Below are 24,108 nucleotides of genomic sequence, written 5' to 3' on the forward strand. Positions count from 1 at the left end.
TTAAGTTCCTAACGTTTCAAAATTGACTCAATGTTGTCCTGTCATTAGAGATCCGTTAACAGAATTGACGGCAGGACAAAATTGAGATGATTTTGAAACGTTAGGAACTTAAATTAGACGAAAACGTTAGGGACAAAAATGATACATAAAAATAAATTTTAATTTAATTTTATCTTTCAATAATATTAATTTTTTACTATACATAGTATTCAATTATTTTTTAATTATATCTAAATAAATTACACTTAATCACATTACTTTCATTTTAAATAAATTTACTTTTTTATAATTTTAAAAATTTTGATACATTTGAGACAAAAGGTATAATTTATATTTTATTGTATATATATTATTTTTTCTTTTCTCTAGAAGTTTATATACTAGTCATTTTACAAACATTTCATGATAACTAAAAATCTTTAAGAGTAAAATTATAAAAAAAATTAATTTATTTAAAATAAAAGTAATATGATTATGTGTAATTTACTTAGAAGTGATTAAAAAATAATTGAATACTATATATAGTAAAAAATTGATATTGTTGAAGGATAAAATTAAAATTTATTTCTATATATCATTTTTGTCCCCAACATTTTCGTTCTATTTAAGTCCATAACGTTTCAAAATCGTCTCAATTTTGTCCCGCCATCAATTCTGTTAACGGATCCCTAACGGTAGGAGAATATTGAGTCGGTTTTGAAACGTTAGGGACTTAAATAGGACGATTGAAACGTTAGGGACAATTTTAGAACTTACCCTAAACGTTGGAGACAAAACCGATACTCTACTTAAAAATAAAAAAATATTTTTTTAGAAACTACAATTTACATTTTTTTTAAAAGATCTTTTTCTTTTAAAAAAATATATTTTTCATATAATAAATAAATAAAAAATTCTAATAAAATTAAGATTAAAGACCTAAAAAATATTTTTTTATTAAAGATCTCGTTATCTTTTAAAATAATTGACAAAAATTATTTAAGATTATTTTCCTTAAATCTATTAAGATAAACTTATTTAGGGTCAATAACTCAAAATGTTATATGAAAAATACAATGGCACTTTTAATTTCTGCTAGTATGATAATTAATTATCCTAAGGATATAATTGATCATTGACTAATAAATTTTACCGAATATAAAAAATATGAGATACGTTTCTTTATGCTTCTGGAATGAAAGTAGTATTTTCCCAACATTAACTACTTATTTTATTTTTTGAGTAATTTGTATATATTTGTAACGAGGGATAAAACAGAAAGCAAAATAATATTATGTATGAATTTATTTTTTATATTTTTAGAAAGACAAATACATTTATTTAAAAGGACATAATAATCTAATCACTATACTGATAGCACGAATCTCCACACTTTCGTACTATTGTACCAGCAAGTGTACTGTGTAGTCCAAGTATGTAATACCTGAGCGAGTCAAGGTCAATCCCACGAAAATTGTTGACTTGAAGCAAGCTATGGTTATCTTACAGGTCTTAGTCAGTCAGATCATAAGGTTATTGATTTTATGTCATATATGGAGTTGTAAGAGTAATGTATGTATAAGGGCAATCAATAATAGGAGTGTAGTTGAGGATTGGAGTTGCTTTGCCTTTCTGAATTAACTCTGGCATTACTGTCTTCTTTGCTTGTGAGTGATCTCTTCTATGGCAGGCTGTATGTGATCAACGCCATGGGCCGTGGTCATTCAATCTGACGAAGGGTGGCACTAGCAGTTTATTCTCTTGACGATCCTACTCAAAATGTCACAGCAAGGTCGAATCTTCTGGATCAGAGGATGCTGCTTCTTAGGATTCTAGCCTATACCACGGAGACCCTAATCTCTCCAGAAATCGGCTGAACTGGTGTTTCGAGAAGTCCCCAACGAAGTCGTGGATTAGTCGTATGAGAGATGTATAAACATAGCTGTTGGCTCGTATTTTCCAGTCACGTATTCACACGAACCCAAGTAGATGTGGGTTTTTGTCAGGCACATTCGTCCTAATGTGATGAACAGAGCTGAATGTCTGCTCATCCTATTCACCACGATGAAAATCGAATATACATCTTAGAAATAAATCATACACGGATCGAAGAAGAAATAGTAATACTTTTATTAATTCATAGGACTCAGTAGGGCTCCTCCCCTCAACCTAGGAGGTTTAGAAACTCATGCTGATGTAAAACACAAAGTGAAATGTGTATGTTGGTAAAAGGTGTCGAAGATCTCTCAATAACATAAATAAAATCCCTTAAATACTAAACAAATGACTAGTAAGGGAAAAATAGTATTTTTAGTGCTAAAATTCACTTCTGGGGCCCACTTGGTGAGTGTTTGGGCTGAGTTTTGATGAGATCCACGTGCTTTGAGGTCTCTGAGGCATGGAATGCCAGCTAGGGGGTCCTCTTTGAGCGTTTGGACACTGGTCTCTGCTCTTTGGGCGCTGGACGCTTGGAAGGGGCCAGGTAGCTGGTGTTAGACGCCAGTTTTGGGCCTTCTAATCCGAAGCAAAGTATAGACTATTATATATTGCTGGAAAGCTCTGGAAGTCAGCTTTCCATAGCCATTGAGAATGCTCCATTTAAACTTCTATAACTACATAAAAGCTCTTCTGAATGCAAGAAGGTCAGATCCGGATAGCATCTGCAGTGCTTTCTCTATCTCTGAATCAAACTTCTGCTCCAGCTCCTCAATTTCAGCCAGAAAATACCTAACATTGTACAAAAATACAAAAACTCATAGTAGAATCTAAAAAAGTGAATTTAACACTAAAACCTATAAAAACTTAATAAAAACTAAATAAAATATACTAAAAACTATATGAAAATGATGCCAAAAAGCGTATAAAATATCCGCTCATCACAACACCAAACTTAAACTGTTGCTTGGCAACTAAAAACACAGTAGGATCATTGTTGTCAAACTTGTGAGTTAACTCGTAAACTCGTACAAGTTTACGAGTTTAGATATGGAATCGAGTTAACTCGGGCATAGACTCGATCCTGAGTAAAATTGGCTAGACTCGGCTAGACTCGGTCAAACTTAGTCAAACTCGTGAGTCTAGGACCGAGTTAGCGAGTTTGTATTTTTCTTCATTTTTTTTTCAAAGAAAGCGTCATTTTGAAACCAAAAAAAACACATTTTCTATTAGGGTTATGATAACACTCCCAAAGAATGAAAGAAAACTCACTCACAACTCATTCATCTGCGTCGTTTCTCTCAAGTCTCACTTTGTCCATGTTCTGCCGCAATCGCCGTTCCCTATCGAGCTGCCGCTGTTCGCCTGTGTCTGCTACCTCTGCTCGGATTTGTGCCATTGTCTTTGTGAGTTTTACCTCTGTTGCACTCTACTCTGTATTTCTTCACATCTCCACTTTTTGCAACTCCATCATACTATCACCGTTCACGAGTTCGACTACTTCTCCTACAGTCCTATCTCTGCTCTGGTTCCCGCCGTTGTGAAGTCCTTGACTCTTTGTCGCCGTTGTTTCGTGTTGCTGCTGCACCTTCACAACCACTACCTGCTGCACCCTTGTCATCAATCCGCTGTTGCTGGGACTTTGCCCCTTCTTTGCTTCTGCATCCTCTATTTTTTGTATGCCTTTACCCCTTCTTTGAGCCTTTGCTTCTTGATTTAGGTTTTTTTTTTCTTTTTAAATTTTATTGCTTCTAATTTTAGCCTATTGCTAATTGTTTATGTTAGATGGCCAGATGGTTCATCCATTCATGGCTGTTAGTAATTAATTATTTTTGTTAGAGTTAATTATATGTCGTAAACAGATTGTTGAAGTTATATTGAAGGTTGAATTGTCAAATGTTTATTATTTTAGTTATGTATACTTAAAGATTTATAATTTTTTTTTTACTTTCAGTATTGTAGCTTTGGTAAATTACAGCGTTGGTATAATTTATAATTTGATTAATTTTTGGGTTTCTAATTTGATTATCTGATATTGTTCAATGTTCAATTAAAGATTTAGTATTACAGATTTATAATTTTTAATTTTGTCTGTTCTGTGTTGTATTTGTATAAGAATAATTGTAGAGGATTTGAATGTGTATTTTAAAGTATTTGTTATAACGTGTGCTAGTATTTTAATTTATTATATACTTTAAGAGAATATTTGAGAATGTTGCTTAAAGAAAATGATAAATGAATATTTTGATGAAGACGATGAAGATGTTATTGATGTCATGGAAGATAAAGATATTGGAGGATTTCAATTTAATTTTATTAGAAGTTTAGAACTTTTAGTTGTGTGCGTTGTATGTTGTACTAATTGCATAAATATAATTATAAGGGATTTGAACTTGTATTCTCAAATATTGTTATAATGTATGCTACTACTTTAGTTTATTATGTGCTTTAAATTTGATATTGTTAATTTTAAATGGCAAGATTTAAGCAAATATATATATATAATGTATGATATGTATATATTTTTTGAAAAAATTTTGTAATAGGTAAACTCGTACAAGTTTACGAATTAACTCACGAATCGAGTCTAGGTTAGCTCCACGAGTTTACTTAGACTCGCGAGTTTGACAACCTTGAGTAGGATAAAAAATAAAATTAAGATACAATAAATTTCTAAGTTTCCAATGAAGCTCAGTTACAATTAGATGAGCGGGATTTAGTAGCTTTTTTCTTCTGAATAGTCTTGGCATCTCACTGTCCATTGAAACTCAGAATGGTTGGCATCTTTAGGAACTCAGAATCCAGATGATATTATTGATTCTCCTAGTTCAGTTCTTTTTTATTCTTGAACACAGCTTTCAGAGTCTTGGCCGTGATCCTAAGCACCTTGTTTTCCAGTATTACCACCGAATACAATAATGCCACAGACACTTTAACTGGGTGAACCTTTTCAGATTGTGACTCAGCTTTGCTAGAGTTCCCAGATAGAGGTGTCCAGAGTTCTTAAGCACACTCTTTTTGCTTTGGACCTCGACTTTAACCGCTTAGTCTCAAGCTTTTCAGTTGACACCTTCACGCCACAAGCACATGGTTAGGGATAGCTTGGTTTAGCCGCTTAGGCCAGGATTTTATTCCTTTGGACCCTCCTATCCACTGATGCTCAAAGTCTTGTATCCTTTTACCCTTGCATTTTGGTTTAAAGGATTATTAGCCTTTTCAATATGCACTCCTTTTCCTGCATTTTTGGGCAGTAATGGATTTTTCTACTTTTTATATTTTTTTCTTTTCGCCATTTTTTTCACATGCATATAATTTTTTTTCTTGTGCAACATGCTTTTTCTTTTTCTTTTGCTGCTTTTTCTTGCTTCAAGAATCATTTTAATTGATTTTTCAGATCACCAATAATACTTTTCTTTTTTCCTTATTCTTTTAAGAGACAACGTTCTAAAATTTTAACTTCAAATATACACTGTTTAATCATACATTCAGAAAATAAAAGCAATGCCACCACATCAACATAATTAAACTATTCTTATTTTAAACTTGAAATTCATGCATCTCTCAATTCTTTTCAATTAAAAAATTTTTTTTTAAACAAGGTGAGAGATGTATGGAACATTTTATAACTTTAAGACGTCAATGCAAATGATGATGCAACTAGAACAGGAAAACAAACAAAACATAACAGAAAACAGAAAAGGAAAGGAAGTAAAAGAGAACAAGTCCACCTTTAATGGTGGCGGCTAGTGCTCCTCCTTGAGGATCCAATGTGATGCTTGATCTCTTCAATTTCACTCCTTTTCCTTTGTTGCTCTTCCCTCATATCCCTTTGGTCTTCCCTTATAGCTCTTTGATATTCTCTTATTCCATTAAGGGTGATGGAGTGCTCTTGATGATCCACCCTCAATTGCTCCATGTTAGTGCTCAGTTCTCCAAGAAAAGTCTGCCATTGATCCCAATAGCTTTGGGAAGGAAAATACATCCTTTGAGGCATCTCAGGGATCTCATGCTGAGGTTGTTGCAATCCATTTATAACAACAAGATGCTAAACAACAACACACACATACATTCCAATCTATCCTAAGTTTTCACAGAACATTATATATTAAATGCAAGAAACCTAAACCATACCTTGGCCGATTCCCTTGTAGCGACCAAAGCAATTCACTCAACACAAACACAGCCTCAAATCTCGACCAAAATACTAATGCCCTGACTCCACCAAGATTCCAACGTCCACAATTTCAAGCTCCAATTATTTATTCATAACCTAATACACATTCATAACACATATATATCCAATTTAATACTCAAAGCTTAAACTCAGTGAAATTAAAATAGAATTATGGTTTTCTCACCTTACTCAAGCTTCACATAAGCAAGAGTGAATATTTTTCTCAAGCTAATTCGGTCCTAAAACATCAAAGAACAAAGAAATTCAATACCTCCACTCAGTTTTCAAAAATTTGGGGAAGAAGTGGCTGAGAACAGAAAAACAAGTTACCTATGAAATAGTTCCGACAGAAACATAGAGCTCAACATGGTGGTCGCGTGGCCACAAACGGTGCAGCGATCGGAGCTCGGACGGAGGAGTTACGGCGTTTTGAATTACCATAAAGGTTTCGGAGAATTTTTCTTTCTCTTCTCCCCTGCTGCGTTGCTGCTTCTGTTGTGTTTATTTGAAGGAAATGAGCTTTAGGCTCATTTAAATGCTGAACCGGTTGGGCCCACGGCCCGATTTGGGCTCAGTTCAATCGGTTCGGCCCGTTCAGTCCAATCTTGGACCGATTTCTTCGAAATTAGTGTCAAAATTCTTGTTTCGATGAGCTCTATCCTAATTTAATATAATATTCGCATTTATAATCTTCTTTATTAAAAATTAATTTATTGGCTAATTACTTACTAATTTAACGGGGTTTACATCCTACCCACCTAACAAAGAATTTTGCCCTCAAAATTCAAATGTAGTTGCCTGAAAAGAGATGTGGGTAGTCCTTCCACATATCCGATTCGAGTTCCCAAGTATGTTCATCAATACCACCTCAACTCCAAGCTACTTTTACCAATGATATTTCTTTTCCGTAATCGTTTATTGCTAGTGTCATCAATTCTCACCGAAATTACTGGAAGTGTTAGATCTTCTCTCACTTGAATCGGTTCCGGTTCCAGAACATGACTTGCGTCAGGAGTATATCTTCGATGCTGTGATACATGAAATACGTCATGCAAGTTCGAAAAATATGGCGGTAAAGCAATCCTATAAGCCACCGGTCCAATTCTTTTCAGGATCTCAAACGGTCCAATATAACGGAGATTCAGTTTCTTAGTCTTAATGGCTCTTCTCACTCCAGTAGTTGGTGTAACTTTCAGAAAGACATGCTCTCCTTCTTCAAATTCCAAAGGCTTTTGCCTTTGATAAGCATAGTTCTTCTGACGTCTTTGGGCTATAAGCATTCGGCTACGAATCTTCTTTATCTGCTCAGTAGTTTCAGCTATCATCGCAAGTCCTAATAAGCTTCTTTCTCCAGTTTCATATCAACATAGCGGGGATTAACATTTTTTTCCATACAGAGCTTCATACAGAGCTATTCCAATTCTCACATGGTAGCTATTATTATAAGCAAACTCCACTAGTGGCATATACCGATCCCAGATCACCGGCTGGTCTAAGATACAGGCCCTTAGCATATCCTCCAAGGTCTGGATAGTTCTCTTTGATTGACCATCTGTCTGAGGGTGATATGCAATATTTAAACTTAACTGAGTCTCATATGCACGCTAAAAGACTCCCTAGAATCTTGATGTGAAACGAGGGTCTTTATCAAATATAATGGTAGAAGGCACGCCGTACAATCTGACAATCTCTTCGATGTACATCCGAGCCAATTATTCTATTGTGCAACTTATTCGAATTAGGAGAAAGTGAGCTGATTTTGTCAGTCGATCCACAACTACCCAAATAGCATCACAACCAGACCGGGTTCTAGGCAAACCTATCATAAAATCCATTGCGATACTCTCCAATTTCCATTGTGGAATCTCTAAAGGATGAAGGGTTCCTGATGGTTTCTGATGCTCAATCTTAATCTTCTGACACGTTAAATATTTAGATACATGCAATGCCACATCATTCTTCATTCTTGGCCACTAGAACATCGCTTTTAGATCTTGGTACATTTTGGTGCTTCCTGGGTGAATGGAAAACCCGCTCTTATGAGCTTTCTTTAAGATACTCTGTCGCAGGTCTCTGACATCTGGCACAATAATCCGGTTCTTGAACCTCCACAAACCATCCTGACCTTCTGACACTCTCCACTGTCTTCCCTGTTCAATTGCTGGCAATACCTTACATAATGCTTCACCATCTTGATGAGCCTTTAGAAGTTCTGATTTAAAATCACTTGAAATTTGTAACTGACTCAAACATAGAATTCCAGATTCTTCCCTAACTCCCAGGTTCAAACCTTGAAATGCCTTTAGTAACTCTTTTTCCCGCAACATCATCCAAGCTGCATATAAAGACTTCCAACTTAAGGCATCTGCCACAACATTCACTTTTCCAGAATGGTAATTCAATTCAAAATTATAGTCCTTTAGAAGCTCCATCCACCTCTGATACATATTTAACTCTTTCTGCTCAAAAAGATACTTTAAACTCTTATGGTCTGAGAAAATGTGAAACTTGTCACCTTAGAGATAATGCCTCCAGATTTTCAGAGCAAACATAACAGCAGCAAATTCTAAATTGTGAGTTGGATAGTTCATCTCATGTGGCCTTAATTTCTGTGAGGCGTATGCTACAACATTCCGGTGCTACATCAGAACGCACCCCAAACCCTTTAATGATGCATCACAATATACTTCAAACGGTTTACTTGGCTCAGGCAATACCAACACGGGTGTAGTAGTCAAGTTTTGCTTCAATACTTGAAAAATCTCTTCGCACTCCGGAGTCTAGACAAAAGGCGTATCCTTCCTAGTCGGCTTAGTCAAAGGAAAGGCGAGCTGTGAAAATCCCTTAAATGAATCTTCGATAATATCCCCGCCAAACCTAGGAAACTCCCGATCTCTGTCACTGAAGTTGGTCGCTCCCATTTCATCACTGCTTGTACCTTAGCAGGATCCATGGCTATTCCCTGCTTGCTCACTATGTGGCCGAGAAACTTCACCTCACTCTTCCAAAACTCGCATTTAGACAACTTAGCATATAACATCCTATTTCTCAGAATTTGCAGCACTGTTCGCAAGTGATTAGCATGCTCCTCCTCAATCTTAGAGTAAACAAGAATATCATCAATGAACACAATAACAAATTTGTCCAAGTACGGCCGGAAAATCTTGTCCATATAATTCATGAATACTGCCAGAGCATTGGTTAACCCAAAAGACATCACCGTATACTCATAATGACCATAACGTGTCCTGAAAGCAGTTTTTGGAATATCTTCATCTTTAATCCTTATCTATTTTAAACCTAACATCACTCCAAACCGATCCACCCTTCTAAGTTAACTAAACATTACTCCGTCTTAACAATTAATAGCCTTCGACCAGTCATCGACTTGGGCTTTATAATCATCAACGCACGTTATATATTACAAATGAATATCACATATTAATGATATGCAAGGAAGTTCGAAATTTAACTGCTAATTTATGGTTACCTCGGGTCTGAGAATCGGATTCGGCTGCATCCCGGCGTTTCCTGTGTAGACAGTCTCAAGCCATATGCCCCGCCTTCCTACACTTGTAGCATTCACTTAGCCCGGCCCTATGCGGCTCGTCTGGAGCAGTCTTTCCATAGCCTTCTTGTAGCATCACCCACTTCATGGAGTAATTTTCTGTGAATTGACTCTTCTTAACCAATTCAGTAAAATTCATTAACCTTTGCGGATACACGTAGTTAAAGATGTCTCTCCTAAGTCCTTTCTCATACTGAGCACACTTCCACTCCTTATAGTCAGCTGGATTTCCCTGACAAACTTTTGAGAGACGGCATAAGTTGTCGAATTCACGGGTATAATCAACAACAAACATATTCTTTTGCTTCAGCTGCATTAACTCCAACTCCTTTGCAGTGCGAAGTGCATGCAAGAAATATTTTCCGTAAAATTCCATCTTGAATCTTTTCCAAGGGATATCTGTTAACTTTATCTGCAAGGTACGACATAACTCCTGCCACCATTTTTGAGCATCTCCCTCTAACATGTAGGTCACTATTTTCACTAACTGTATTTTAGGAACGTGCTGAGTGTACAAAAACCTCTCCATGTCTTGAAACCACCGATCAGCCTCTAACGCATGGGCATTTCCATTAAACTAAGGTGGACCACTGTTGAGGAAATCAGTAAGGGTCATAGACTTGTAGTATTGACCTACATTGCTTGTACCAGCACCCGAGCTTCTATCTCGATGTCCTTGCATCAGTTTGGTCCTAAGATTTTCCCTCTGGGCACCTCGCTCGGATCCGCAAGATGACATTTGGTCCCTATTCACACCAAACAATTGATATTAAGGTGATCAGTTTCAATATCTCAAGTTTAATGCATTAAAGTCCCAAATGCATGCTCATGAACATGTATGCTACACGTACTAGCCGGATATCCTAGGTAGCACATAGTCACACACAGAGTATGCATAGAAGCATAGTCAGTCCGTCTCTCAGGCTTTATAGGAATGAACTGCTCTGATACCATAATATAACATCCTACCACACAGAGCTTTACACCTAGGATGTAAAACAGAGGTGGTGAGGTTCTACGACATCTAAAATTAAAATACATATATATAATAGCAGAAAGAATATAATAAACTAGGAGCCTTGAAAAAAATGGGCAAAACAAAATCGCGAAACAAAAAGCTCAACGCTCCGGAAACGGTATAACTTGCTTGTGAAGAAAACTATAACTATCAAACATAAGATAATAAAAGTAGAAATAGAGAGCCAAAGATACAAAATAACAAGCTCCTAACTCAGCCCGCGAAGTCAAGGCTGGCCGGAGAATATTCAAAACAAAAGCATGTCTCTCCATAAACCTCTAAGAGGATCAAAAAGAACAAGTTACGCGGAGTGAAAGCTAAGTACATATATATACATCATTGTACAACAAAATAACCCAGTAACCACTAAGCTTCAGGAGTTCAGACGCCTAACAAGATGCCTCTCGACCTACATCTGAAAAATAACAACATAGTATGGGGTGAGAACCAGAGGTTCTCAGTATGGTAAATGTGTCACGCACATAAGATATAACGTCTTGGGAATGCCAGAGGCAATCCTAGAACATCGACACTCAGATTATAGAGCTTAAAGTATTAAACAGAAGCCATAAAAGGTGGTTTTCTAAGAGTATCTAAGCCTAACTTAACTTAACCTTAAAATCTAAGCCCATACTGCCATTCCTCCATACCTCCATCTCCGTTAGCATTTCACAGACAAATAAACAGATAAAAGCAAGCACACGAAGGTTACAAATACTGCAGGTAACAAATATACATTTAACATGGCAAGTACACTTAGGTACACCCAGTTAATGCACAAACAAGTAATTCAAGTAGTATGCATATGATGCATGCCTGTCTTATGACTGATGAGGCTCATCTGTCGATTATCCAGCCAACCCGACAAGTCCGAAAACCTTAGACTGTCCCTCGACGTGCATCCCCAAGAGTCTATGCATAGCTTTTTCTCAAATAATCAATATTACTCAATGGAGATTAACATTTCCGGGAATTTATAAGTGCCCGGTCACCCTTATGTCATAGGGTCAACAAAGTATCGAGTTTTCAACCTGGTACACGTGGTGGCAAGCCACGGTATTTTATCCAGGGAATCTCGTATCTCAGATCATTTAATCATTCAAGCCAAGTATCATACATAATCATTCATTTGAATATCCAGCCAATTATCATATACGATCATCCATAACATTTCATAATCAATTCATCACTTTTCAGCTTTACTTCACCTTCAAGTTATCCCCATCTCTTAACTTCATATGATTATCAGGTTTAATACTACTATTTATGACTAAAGGGATGAAAATAGAGGTTTAGAAGTTTGAAATAAGTTTTAAAACTTCAAAAATCATGTTTGCTGGAACAGGGGCCACGCATACGCGTAGCTCACGCGTGCGCGTGGGAGTGTGAAACTGCAGCTCGCGCACGCGTCCCTTTGTCATGCGTACGCGTGGGTGGAAACTTCATGTCACGCGTGCGCATGGGACCAGTCGTGTACGCATCGTCAATATTCCATGCCATGCGTACGCGTGGGTCACGTGTACGCGTGGGCGTACGTTCTTTAAAACAAACAGATTCAGTAGCAAAGCTATAGATTTTTAACAAAAACCAGTTTTGAGTTCCAATCTTCCAACACCCATAACTTCTTCGATTTAAAATATTTTTCACCCGTTCTTCAAACGGCATAAACTTTATAAACTCAATTTTTATTTTAAAACAAGTTGGAAGCAAATTGAGGGTCTGGAAGCCAAGTTATACTTCTCCGAAGTTTGGCCCAAAACCAAGATTTTATCAACTTTCAAAACCTCCTCTTCATTCAACCAAAACCCATGAAATCAACACAACAACCTACACTTATTACACAAAGTGTCCTCCATTCTCAATGCTATAACAGCATAAAGGTCATACTTTAACCCAACAATAGTTACATACACATATACCCAATCCTGCAACTAAAACCATAGGTCACAAGATACATAATGATATTCTCAATTCAACAATTACAATTTGTCAAACCGTCAACTAATCCACAGCTCCATACCAATCCATTTATAACAAGATGCTAAACAACAACACACACATACATTCCAACATATCCTATGGTCATCTAGCCTAAGTTTTCACAGAACATTATATATTAAATGCAAGAAACCTAAACCATACCTTGGCCGATTCCCTCGTAGCGACCAAAGCAATTCACTCAACACAAACATAGCCTCAAAGCTTGACCAAAATACTAATGCCCCGACTTCACCAAAATTCTAACATCCACAATTTCAAGCTCCAATTATTTATTCACAACCAAATACACATTCATAACACATATATATCCAATTTAATACTCAAAGCTCAAATTCAGTGAAATTAAAATAGAATTATGGTTTCCTCACCTTACCCAAAATTTACATAAGCAAGAGTGAACGTTTTTCTCAAGCTAATTGGGTCCTAAAACATCAAAGAACAAAGAAATTCAATACCTTCACTCAGTTTTCAAAAATTGGGGGAAGAAGTGGCTGAGAACAGAAAAATGATTTACCTATAAAATTGTTCTAGTAGAAATGTAGAGCTCGACGCGGTGGTCACGTGGCTACAAACAGTGCAGCGATCAGAGCTCGGACGGAGGAGTTACGGCGTTTTGAATTACCGTAAGGGTTTTGGAGAATTTTTCTTTTTCTTCTCCCCTGCTGCGTTGCTGCTTTTGTTGTGTTTATTTGAAGGAAATGAGCTTTAGGCTCATTTAAATGCTGAAACGGTTGTGCCCACGGGTCTAGTTTGGGCCCGATTCAACCGGTTCGGCCCGTTCGGTCCAATCTTGGATCGATTTCTTCGAAATTAGTGTCAAAATTCTCGTTTCGATGAGCTCTCCTAATTTAATATATTCGCATTTCTAATCTTCTTTATTAAAAATTAATTTATTGGCTAATTACTTACTAATTTAACAGGGTTTACAGTGGCTATTGCCTTTCCTTTCCTCTTTCTCGAGGAGTCTCCAACCTTGGGTGCCATGAATGGTAATGAAAAGAAAAAAGCTATGCTTTTTCAACACCAAACTTAAAACTTTGCTCGTCCTCGAGCAAAAAGAAAAGAAAAGAATAGAGTAGAAGAAGAAGAAAATAGAGGAAGAAAGAGGGAGAGAGAGGGCTCGGCCTTGTGGGGTTTATGAGTGTATGAGAGGTGTGTGTATGAAGGGTTATGAAGAGGGGTATTTATAGGGAAGGGGAGTGGTATGGTTCGTCCATAGGATGGGTTTGGGTGGGAAATTTGATTTTAAAGTGGGTGGGGGTTGGTGGGAGTTATGATAGTTTTGGGGAAGTGGTATGGATGTGATTGGGATAGAGTTTATAGGAAAGTGTGTATGAAGAAGTGTGAAAGTAAGTGGGGGTAGGTGAAAGATGCTATGGGACCCACAGGTCCTGAGAGGCTAGGGAATCCAGATTCCCTACTTCTCTGCACTGGTGTTTGAACACCCAGGGGCTGCTCCCTGGCTGGCGTTCAACTTTAACACTCCATCCTGAGTGTTCTATTTTCACTGCTGTGAAATTCTGTCTCTGTTCTGAATGCTGCATATGATCATGACTCTAAAAGATAAACAAAACAAAATAAAAGGAAATAAATAATTAATTAAGGTTGGGTTGCCTCCTAACAAGCGCTTCTTTAATGTCATTAACTTGACGGTTAGCTCCTTACGGAGGTGAGTATGGGCTCAGATTTTTGCCCCTTACAGTGAACTTTCTTCCTGTCCTCTCATGAATGAGCTCCACATGCTCTAATGACAGGATACGACTCACTGTATGTGGTAAGACTGGTTTCTTAGTAAAGACAACTCTCATGCCAGGTGAGAGGCCTTCAGTTGGGACTTTCTTGTCCCTCCAGCCTTAGGTACTTTCTTTTTAGTACCTTTTTGCTTAGAGCTTGTTAATGGCTGCCTAATGCCAAAAATAGAATTGATGTTTGGGGGCTCAGTAAAGCTCTACATAGAAAGAGAGGTTTGGAACACTAGATGTTGCACAGTTATCTCTCTTTTAGAGGGAGAATTTGGATGAGGCATCTTGAATAAGATGTGATCCTCCCCTAATTGCTCATCCTCTCCTATGTCTAAGACTATGAAGTTTGCAGAGATGTAGTGGTTTTCAACTTTCACCAAGACATCTTCTACTAAGCCATATGGCTTCTTCATTGTCTTGTTTGCTATCTCTAATGAGATGTTTGCAGCTTGTACCTCAAGGATTCCCAGCTTCTCCATTATAGAGAGTGGCATGAGGTTTATACTTGACCCTAGGTCATACAGAGCCTTTTCAAAGGTCATGGTGCCTATGGTGCAAAGAATAAAAAAGCATCCAGGATCTGGAAGCTTCAAAGGTAGCCTTTGCTGAACCAAAGCATAGAGTTCTTTGGTAAGTAGTGGAGGTTCTTCCTCCCATGGCCTTGTACCAAATAACTTGGCATTCAGCTTCATAAGAGCTCCTAGGTACTGAGCTACTTACTCTTTCCTAGTCTCTTCATCCTTATCCGAGGATGAGTAGTCATCAAAACTCATACACTACAGAAGTGCGTGCAAAAGAACCTCAATGGTCTTTATAGTTTCCTTTGGTTCTGAGATAAAGGGTTCTTGAGTGGAAATTAAGCACTCAAAGGATGTGCTTTTACTGGCGTTTAACGCCAGCTCTGTGAGCTCTTTGCGCGTTGAACGCCCATGCTATCCACCATGACTGGCGTTAAACGCCAGTCCCTCTAGCATTTTGAGTGTTGAACGCCCAATAGGGATGTCCTTGCTGGCGTTCAATGCCAGCTTCCCTAAGTGTGTGGGCGTTGAACGCCCAGTGAGGGGCTCCTCACTGGTGTTCAACGCCAAAATGGCTGCATGGTTAGGCGTTGAATGCCCAGTGAGGGGTTCCTCACTGGCGTTCAACGCCAGAAAGCCTGCCTGGTTGGGCGTTGAATGCCCAGTGAGGGGTTCCTCACTGGTGTTCAACGCTAGAAAGCCTGTGTGTTTGGGCATTGAACGCCCAGCCAGTGCTCCCTGGCTGGCGTTCAATGCCAGCTCTGCTGCCAGGATGGGCGTTGAACTCCCAGTGAGGGGTTTTTCAATGGTGTTCAGCGCTACGCTTGCTGCCAGATTGGGCGTTGAACGCCCAGTGATATGTCCTTCACTGGCGTTCAACGCCACCCCATCCTCTCCATATTCAGCCTCTTCCTCCATGGTTATGGTCTTGCACTCTTCTCTAGAATTTCCCTCGGTATTATTGGGAAGAGTTTTAGAAGGAATCTCAGGGATCTTCTTGTTCAGTTGACCAGCTTGCACCTCCAAGTTTCTAATGGAGGACCTTGCTTAGAGGTTTTCATATTCCCTTGAGAAGATGGGAATGATGGTCTGTTATTGAACCTATTTTGGTTCCTTCCACCTTGACTGTTGTTGAAACCTTGCTGAGGTTTCTGTTGATCTTTTTATGAAAGATTAGGATGGTTCCTCCATGAAAGATTGTAGGTGTTTCCATAGGGTTCTCCCATGTAATTAACCTTCTCCATGGTAGGTTGTTCAGGATCATAAGCTTCTTTGTCAGAAGAAGCTTCCTGAGCACTGCCAGCTGCAGTTTGCATTCCAGTCAGATGCTGGGAGATCATGTTGACCTGCTGGGTCAAGATCTTATTCTGATGGATATTGTTGTTTTGCCAACCCCTAGGCATCTTCCTTTTGGGGCCTTCCTCCTTGGTGGATGGTGTAAATCCAACACCAAACTTACGTTTGGTCTTAGGAGGGATTGAGTTGATTTCAATCAAGGGTTTTTCTTCTCTAATACCTCTACAAAAGAGATATTGAGTGGCAGCTTCTTGGGGGCTACTAAGAGCTGAGTCAGTTGCTCATCTTCAAGATCTCTCTGCATGCCAATGAAAAGTGGCTCTTGAGACTCTTTCACCTCTGCAAGGGCGAGCTCTGCGGTAACCACAGGTTCCTCTTGCACACCCAGAGAAGAATAAACTTGAGGTTCCTTCTCTTCTATAGGGGCGTGCTCAATGGCATTCTCAGGATCCTTCTGGTCCTTAAGTCCCTCAGTAGCAAACTCCTGAGGTTTGGCCTCTTTAGTAAAGACTACTGTCTCACCTTCTTTTAAGGTCTCCTTCCTAGAAAGTATCAGGCTTTTCGTGAAGGCCCTACAGGGATGCACCGCCTCAAATAACTCAAAGGGGTAAGTATTAACCAGCTCAGGTGTCCACTGGTTGTAGGTGTGAGTGTCTCCTTGAGGGTGGTCACCACTCATAACACTAAGAGCACTACAACTCTCAACAGAGAGTGCGGCTAAAGTCTCCCTGACTAGAACTTCTATCCTGACTAGAGTCTGAACATCTGTTGCTAACTTAGCCAATCTCTGCGAAGGAGAGAACCTGTTCAGAAATTTGTTAACAACCTTATCCCAGTTGTTCACACTTTCGTTAGGTACATCATTCCACCAATATTGATGATTTTGGTTGACGCTGAGGGCTGTTCTTGTTGAGATGGAATAATGATATGATTAACTTAAAATGATGATTATTGATGAATGAGATAATTTGAGTTCCCTGGGTTGATGCAATGAAGTGATTTCACTTGCTCCAGGTTGATAATGAGATAATTTGAGCTCCCTAGGTAGACGCAGTGATGTAATTTCACTTGCTCCAGGTGAGGATATGAGGTAACGCTATAGAATTACTGAGACAAAATAACTGGTGATGGTTTGGCTTATGATTCTGATTCTGATTTGTTGGAGAGTTAGAAAGTTGGGAAGCATGAGGAAGATGAATTAGATTTAGCATTCCCTTATGACAGTTGCCTATTTATGGATTAGCGAGAACATAGGGTGAATGTTTGGTGAATGGAAGTTTAGGATGCTTAGTGAGTTTTTATTACAATGCATTGTATTTATTTGACACTTTTACCGTAATGGGAACCCATGGGTCAGGGGTTCTCATTCCGTATATATCTCTTGTTTTTCAGATGCAGGTCCAAGTGCTCAGAAGTGAGCTGTGGTTCATCTGAGAGATGGTGAAGATCTTTATATTCCCTACTTTATATTTTGCTTAGAATCTCTCCACCTTTACTTTGAAAGGCTTATATTATGTATTGAACTCTTTTGAACTTGCCTATAGAGGCTCTTATGTTTCTTTTGGGAGAGATTAGGAGTTTCTGTTGTCAACTATTGTTATACTGTACCCTAGCCGGCCTAAACTTCGCGGGTCGTGACTAGTGGCTTTTTACTTATGTTATATCTATATACTGTCTTTCTCTTTCTCTCCTTCATACCTTTATCCTTATATCGCTTTCGGCTTCACGCTTTATCTTTTAGTTGCCGATGCGTGAGTGATACGTCTTTGCGATTTTATTTTTACTCTTTTCAGGCTTCTCGATTAATACTCTTTTCAATTTTACTTATATTTATGTAATAAAAATCCACCTTGAGAGTCGTACCACCTTATTATCATTGACTTATGACTCGAGCATAAGGATTTGAATATTAGTGTGTTACATTAGTTATGTATGATTTCGTTCTCTTTTGATGTAGGAGGAGGATGATGATGAGTGAATTTATAAAAAAAATTAAAATTTAAGTTTACCGGCGGATTTACCATCGGTAATTATTAATATAGTTATTAGTAAATAATATATTGCCATCACATTTACCGGGAGATAAATCTGACGGTAAAAGTTATCGAAAAAAAATTCCTGACAGTAATTAGCGACGAATAAGAAAATCTGTCGGTAAACAATTACCAGCGAGGTTTATACTATCATATTTATTCTGATAATAAATCTGACGGTAAACAGATTACCGGCGAATTTTTTTGGTAAATCTAACAGTATCTGGCGATTTTCTTGTAGTGTATTAGAACTAAACTATTTAAATAATATTTAAGCTATTCTAAACATTAGACACATATAGATTAGAGTTGTTCTCGTAACAACAACCAACTGAAATAATGTCATTAAATTGAATATTTAGAATCTGTACAAATTCAAACCATCCTCTTGTTAAATATGCTTCATCATCTGCTTTCTATGTACCATGGCAAGGTATAGAATAGCCACAACGAGAAATAAAATTGACCTTTGTTCCTATCAATAGCATTGCATTGATGCACCAGAAGGCTGGTAGTTTCAAAAAAAAAAAACCCACAATATGTTATAAAAATATTTTTTATTACAAAAAGTTTAAAAGAAGAAAATCAAATGTAGTACCAATCTTTGAAATTGAATCTCCAAGTCTAACACAATTATTTAAAAATTGAACCTAAATTGAGAAAACTCAATCTCATTATATGCTACATTTTAAAGATTTTCTGGTAGACGTAGAAAGTATGGAGGGAATGATTGGAAGCCATTGCTAAATAAAAAATCGAGCTCCTCCTAAGAAAACTAACTTTACCCATTTTTATTAGGTTTTTCATAATATATATGTAGATCCAACCATCCTTCAGTAAAATTGAGTTCAATGTCCATTCGTTAAACTCTTACAACCATGTAATTAGAATCCGAATCAATGAATACATTCGAGGGGTATTTGATAGATGTGGTGCATTGTAAACGATTGCGGTAAAGCACAATCGGGTTGTAACATTAAATGAAAAGAATAAGTTTGAGTAAGAACAACCATTAAGTTATCAAAAGAATAATAGAATGACAACATAAAAAATATCATAAAAAATTATAACTAGTTAGTACCTTAAAAGGATAAATTTTGATAAAAAACGAAAAATGCATTTTTATTCTATAAACTAGTTAGTGAAAGAAGCCAGCAATTTAGTGCGTGAACTCGTGAGCCATACCTGATAGATGCTGCTAATTTTTTTTACTTTTACTTTACTCTTCTTTAACTTCTTAGTCTTTCAGTCACAGTTGGTGATAAATGGGAATATCCAATTCTTTTGTACTTCCTTATGGAAACACTTTTATTTTATATTAATAAAATAACATTTATCTTTGAAAAAAAATGAATAATAAATTAAAAAATAAAACAAAATGCTTTAATTCTTAAATCTAGACTCATGAACCACAAAAAAAACACACTATATATACATTTTAGTAGCATGAAATTAATTATTGATAGATATCAATATCAATTTGATAATAATAGGATACATACATGCATAATAGAGAATATATATTAACAAAGATATTAATGTTAATATCACACTTATGGCTAATTATGTTTTATTAAAAATAAGTTGAGAAAAGAGAGATATACATACTTGCATCAAAATGCTACGTCAGCATTTTTAATGTTAGAATGCTACCCATTGTAAAATAATATAATGATTAGCTAAACTTAATATAATGCACGATCTAAATTTTGTTGGTAATTAATTGTGATTAATTTATGCAGTTGCAATTAAGATTTATTGACAACGTCATTTTAGTAGGAGGAGGTTTATTTACACTACAAGAAAAATCACTTTTAGCGGCCATTTATTTTACTTTTAGCGGCAATAAAAATAGCCGTTAATACATTTACCGGCAATTAGACATTAGCCGTCTTATGCTTTGCCGCTAAAAGGTTTTAGCGGCAATTATAACATTTGCCGATAAAGACCTTTTTAATGGCCGCAAAAAGTATATAACTTTTAGTGGCTATTTTCTTGGCAATTTATATGGCCACTAAAAATAATTCTAAAATTACAATGTTATTCACTTTTAGCGGCCATTACTATTGCCGCCAAAATCCATTTTACCGGCAATTTATATGGCCACTAAAAATAATTCTAAAATTATAATATTATTTACTTTTAATTGCCATTACTATTGCCGCTAAAATTTTAAGACTTTTTTGTTATATTATACTCATTTTTTTAGAAGCAACGAACTACCCTTTTTTTTCTAGAATCTCAATTATTTGTGCTAACAATTATTATCATTATGCATAATATAAATGTAAAAATTAATTACTACAAAATGAGATATTTCATTAAACTCAAAATATTGATATACAAATTTCTCTTGAAAAGTAATAAATCATGTTACAAATCTAAACAACAAAAATACTACAAGCCTATAACTATGTACATCAAGCTAGGCTATAAACCAATCCCTCTTTTCTCTCTTTCCTCTGTCATCATAGTCTAAATGGATCTGCCAAGACTTGCTTCAATAATCACATCATTAACATTCACCAACGTGCTCCTTCCTCTGGGGAAAATTTCATCATTTCCAGCAACAATAATTAGGACCTTAAATTCCCTCTGCTCAATTTATGAGATAATTAGGACCTTAAATTTTCCCTGCTCAATCCAAGATATCTTTATTTTTAGATATCAGTTTATCACCATGGCTCATCATAGAAGCCACAGTCTGCATCAAAATGAGGGTAATGATGATGATAATTAAAGAATCCACAGGGTAGATGATTTTGTCATAGAATATATTAGATGATACACATTTTATTAACTTATGCTTCTTTGTTATAGAATGAACTACTATGGATAACATAAAGTAGTAACAAAGTAAATATCAGTCCAATCCAAAATAAAAGAAATTGATATCTGGAGAAACTCTACGACCTTCTTGTAAAGCCTGAAACCATTGCCAATCAACTGCCTCGAAATGAAGTTTATGAGAGATGGAGGCACAAAATCTAGCTTTATGTCCATATTTGCTATTGTCCTGCAAAATTTGAAGTCTTTCAATCAGGTTTCCATAATTAAAAATACATTTTCATTTCGGTAGCTTCCTTAAACCAATTAGATAACAAGGCAAGTTTAACATTCAAATTTCTACTATAAACTACTAAAGTTGGAAACAAAAGCAAGCTATGAACAGGAACCGATGGCATCACTTAAATTAAGTAATTTCTTATGTTTGAGCAGATTTAAAACTCACCGAAAGTAACTTCTTTCTGATGTCACCTTCTGCAATGCAAATCCTCTTTTGCTTCAGGAATTACCTCATTTAAACCGTTGATGATCGAATTGGCACCATTTGACTCAGGAACCTGAAACCAAATTAAGTACAAATTCCTTAAAGCTTAGAACTAGTTTAGAATTAACATTTTCCAAAAGAAGTGAAAAAGAAGAAGAGTTAGTTGCCTACTGAATTTGTAAGAACGACTATTAAGTCATCTTGAAAGTACTCACACAGATAGTAGTACACTATAGCCTCCCTTATAGACAGTGGCCAAGAAACCTTCATCCTTTCTTCCAAAAATTCAGAATAAAATTAGCATTCGAAAGTGAAGCTTTTCGTCACAGTAAAGGGAAATTAAAATGGCTAATCATGACAAACCTCACTAATGATATTTGTTCCCCAATCCGGACCTTGTGCAAACATTCGCATGCTAGGATTTTGAAAGTTGAAACTGTAGATTGAGGCCACCTGATGAATGAAATTTGCAAAAAAAAACAAAGTATCAGTTAGATTTGTATACTGATTACATTACTTAGATTTGAGATAAAGCATTTTGGAGAATAAAGAAAACAAAAAATCGATACTAGTGCTGACTGTTGCATTGAGACTAACACATAGAAAACTAGAGGTACATATTACAATAATATGCCTCATGAGTCATGATTTATGGTTGCTTTTTCAAAGAAGTCCTTACAGTCAGAAAAGAAACATAGATGAATAGAAATGATAGAAAGAAACAAGTACCAACTGTTGAGGAGTGAAGATCCACTTAGCACGGTGGGTAGAGGTCAGAAAATCCGCCATGTCCAATTAGAAAACTATTGGCCAAATGCTTTAGTATGCACATTTATGATATTAGTAAGCACATTTATAAAGGGAAAAAACCATAAATTATGTTAGTGATGGACAAAAAACATCAATGAAAGAAACAGTAGCCATGATTTTCCCTAATAATGGCATCTGGGTTCAAGTGTAGCAATGGTTCCTTGATGTACTGATCATTATAAATATTTTTGGATAAATAAAGAATTTTAAAATTTGAGAGAATTTTAAATTCTATTAAATTTAATTCATCAATTGAACTTGCTTCATTTACAAAGTTCCATTTCCTAAAAATTAAATCTAGTAAACATAAACAAGGATAAAACTATAAAATTCAAATAACTCATATTCCTTGGAGGCATTTCATCAAACACCTTCATTACACAAAAACATTCCTTCCTCACAATCCCTTCACACTACATCTTTGAACTATCAATCAAGTAGAAAGTCTAAGGGTTAATGCTAGAAGTAGAAAGCAAATTGATTTAGCAGATTTGATATCTCAGATAAACACTTTCCTTTCTGATATAAGCACATTACATTCACAGAAACATGAACTAGAAGAGCAGAGAATTTCAACAAACAGTGAAGATTTATATATATAAAAAATCACCATAATGAAACTTGATTCATAATTTCTAAAGGCATACCTTTTGTAGGATTTTGAATTTATTATTAGTACCCTTAATCTGCCACATACACAAGTATAGAATCATTATAGGAAAGACGAGAAAACAATTCAAATTTTGATACAAAAGTTTAAGCTACTGCATAGAGATGCATACATGGTTGAAAATGTTAATGTCGAATGAAGTGAAGAGGAAGATAGCATACCCCTTGAAGCTCCTGCAAACACTTGTCCTCCACTCGGCAGATTTGTCCATTGCTTCGCTGTTAGCAATGTCAAACTGTCGCCTGCAAACATCATGAATTGGCAAACAAAACAAGGGGATATTATGATCACAAATCTGCTCTGTCAAACTAGAACCACAAATTACAATCAAAGTGCCAGGAATCTTAAATTATGAGAAAGGGGTTGAAAGGTAACCTTAGGAGGTCAGAGCCATCAGAGGAGATGCTGTAGTGAATGGCCCGAATCCTGAAATAGACAGCAACGCCCATTAACATTCGAAAACCCATGCTTGCTATGATTTTTCTTCTCTTCATTCTTACCACAACCATATCACACACTCTTTAATGAAATAACTCTATTTTAGCAATTTAATGATGTGCCAGATTGATTAGGATCACGCAAGCAAACAGAGCAAAAGTAATAATAGAGAGAGAATCACATGCTTCTGAATATTCAAACCAAAATTGAAAAAATAAACAGAGACCTACCGCGGCGACGATCTTGTGCGTCTACACACAAGAACGGAGGCGGTGCAAGCGGCGGAGGTGTGGTGTTGCGACAAGAGCAACAACAGTGGCTGGAAGACCTTGGCGACGTAGATCTGAGACAAACAAACGATGACAGCGATGCGAATCTGAGGCGGATCCGATCGAAATGAAGTCCAAGGAGTCGTTCGTGGAGGAGATGTGTTGACAAAAAAAGCGCTTTCTCTCGATCTCAAAGGCGGAAGAGGAGCCTTTGCTTGATTCCAGAAGCCTCTGGAACTGCAGCGGCGATGCCGACGGCGACGAGTTTAGAGTTGCGGCAGCGAGCTCTCTCTTCTCTTTGTTTCACCCAATCTCTCCTTCTATTTGTTAATTGGACAATTGTTATGAAAAATATATTTTAGTAAAAATACTAGTAGCCATAACAT

The 24,108-nt window shown here is 36.7% G+C and overlaps 1 long non-coding RNA gene across 1 annotated transcript; it reads right to left on the reverse strand.

The window, feature by feature from the left end:
* LOC110268129 lies at positions 3,918 to 23,882 on the reverse strand. Its single transcript, XR_002356201.1, has 3 exons — positions 23,684 to 23,882; positions 16,714 to 16,715; positions 3,918 to 3,930 (listed from the first exon to the last, which is right to left on the reverse strand). It is a non-coding gene; the product is annotated as an uncharacterized LOC110268129 (long non-coding RNA).

The sequence above is a fragment of the Arachis ipaensis genome, chromosome B10 (genome assembly GCF_000816755.2).
Source record: "Arachis ipaensis cultivar K30076 chromosome B10, Araip1.1, whole genome shotgun sequence".
Lineage (NCBI taxonomy): Eukaryota > Viridiplantae > Streptophyta > Magnoliopsida > Fabales > Fabaceae > Arachis > Arachis ipaensis.